We start from the raw sequence: 1,984 nt of genomic DNA on the forward strand, positions 1-1,984 counted from the left end.
GTGATGAGTCCCACCACGTTTCCGTAATCCCCACTATGTCAGGGCTAATGTCAGCCTATCTTGATAATAGGGCAAGCCAACACCACACACCCAAACCTCCCTGACCTCTGGGACATTCAAAATTTTACACCTTTACATTCTGGTATCATGTTAGGTAACTAGGCACTCTCCACGCAGCCATGTGGCTGGTGCCGTGCAGGTGATGTACTTCTGGTATAGGCATGTACTTTTTCATCAGTAGAAACATTTAGTAAGTATACTGCCCTGTTATCCAAAGGTTGCAATTATGAATGGAGCCAACGTTGTTTTAAGCACCCATGGCAAACACCCTCCCTTCACTAGTGTCTCTTTTTAGTTTAGAAGTTGTTTCACCTCCCAGGGCTGAACAGCTTAGCATTTCCAGAGAACCGACAAAGATTCAAATGGTTTATTAAAAATCAAGGTATATTGCAAATAAAGTAGAGCTGATAATAAGATGGAAAAAAATAATGCGGAGAGCAGACATCCTCCTGTTCAGCAAGAGTTAAATGAGTACATTGATTAAATTGGTACATTCTGATGCCCAGTAAAGTAAAAGCCTTGAACTTCTGGAGCTTGTTTTTCCTTTTGGCCAGGAAAGTCAAGGATTTTAGAAACCAGTCTCAGCTGGCCAGTAAAAATTAAAATGAGAGTCCTGGGCATGAGTTGTGAAATAGGAAGCCCTAGCAAACAGCAACATTGCCCTAATAGGTTATCCTGATTGGTGAAATGGCCTTTGAAAAGGGAATTGTTAACACCTGTGAAGTAAAGAAAAATGGGTCCTAAATGGGCCATTGACTCCTTGGTTCCCACTGGTGTCCTACCCCAACCTCTGCCTGCAGCAAGGGGGGGTGGAGGGGAGGGAGGTGCATAGTTTCCTGGATTTCACATTGTCCCGTATGGTCACCCTGGCTGCTTGCAGATGTTAAAAAAACCCCCAAAACATGCTTTACTGAAAAAAGCAGCTGGAACCCAGCTCTGTAGCATCTATAAAGACTGGGTGCTTCACTGGGGCTGTTTGGTGCTTTTAGCTAAATCAATCAGCTATTAGATAAAAGCACACAAAAAAAGCTTCACTAAAGTGCCTGATCTTTACAGATGTTGGGTGAGCCAGACTGAAGTAATGCACAACCTCTTCTGGGCATGGGTGGGGCTCGGAGCAGGAATGTGCTGAGTTTAAAGTGCCATTTGGGGGGGGGGGTTACATCTGCAAGCTCACCCTAAGATTAAACCCTTTGACTGAAGATGTTAGCATATCAGACAGCTTTTGTCTATATTGCCTTTGAGTTTAAACAGATGGGCTTCATATTATTCCTAAATTTCTTTCTGAATATTAACTGTATTCTGCATCCCACATGAACTGTGGACAGTGTGGTTTCAACCTGTCACAGAATTTATAAGAGGCAAATTATTTTTTTTTATTTGGGCAACATTATAGTTGGGAGAGACATTAGACAAGCTTTCAAGCACAAAATGGCCTTCCTCAGCACTTTGTGCCTGGAAGTCAGTCTAACATTTCTCTGAACTATACAGTTGGTTAAAAAAAAAAAAAAAAAAGATATCAAATAAATATTGCTGCTTGCACTTTCCCTGCACCACCATGGCTACAAGGATACTTACACCACTTCTACAGCATGTATAGGTAGCATTCTGTTTCTTATGTTCTAGAAAAGCATTCAACGTATTTCTCATGTTTCTTAATGGCAAAACAATCAGGTTCCTATCATCAGAAGAAATTATTTAAAAGTGCATTGCCATTATATTGTTAATGTACTAAAAACAAGTCTCCTTTAATTCTATAAAAATAGTGTTGGTGTCAGGCTCTGCCCTAGGCACCAGAATTTAGCTACCAGACAAATTCAACACAATTAAACTGTTTTCATTCTTAAAAAAAATGTACACACTTCAATGTACATTCAAGCTCTCACACCTCAAAGGTGAAAAAAAAAGTAGGTTTAAGTGGTTC

General features: G+C 40.5%; 1 protein-coding gene across 2 annotated transcripts in view; it reads right to left on the reverse strand.

The window, feature by feature from the left end:
* Window positions 1-1,984, reverse strand: part of STK32C (serine/threonine kinase 32C) — a 169,454-nt gene that overhangs the window by 28,407 nt on the left and 139,063 nt on the right. The gene's annotated exons all lie outside the window — the stretch shown is intronic.

The sequence above is a fragment of the Gavialis gangeticus genome, unplaced genomic scaffold (assembly GCF_001723915.1).
Source record: "Gavialis gangeticus isolate Ggan-Ray unplaced genomic scaffold, GavGan_comp1, whole genome shotgun sequence".
NCBI lineage: Eukaryota > Metazoa > Chordata > Crocodylia > Gavialidae > Gavialis > Gavialis gangeticus.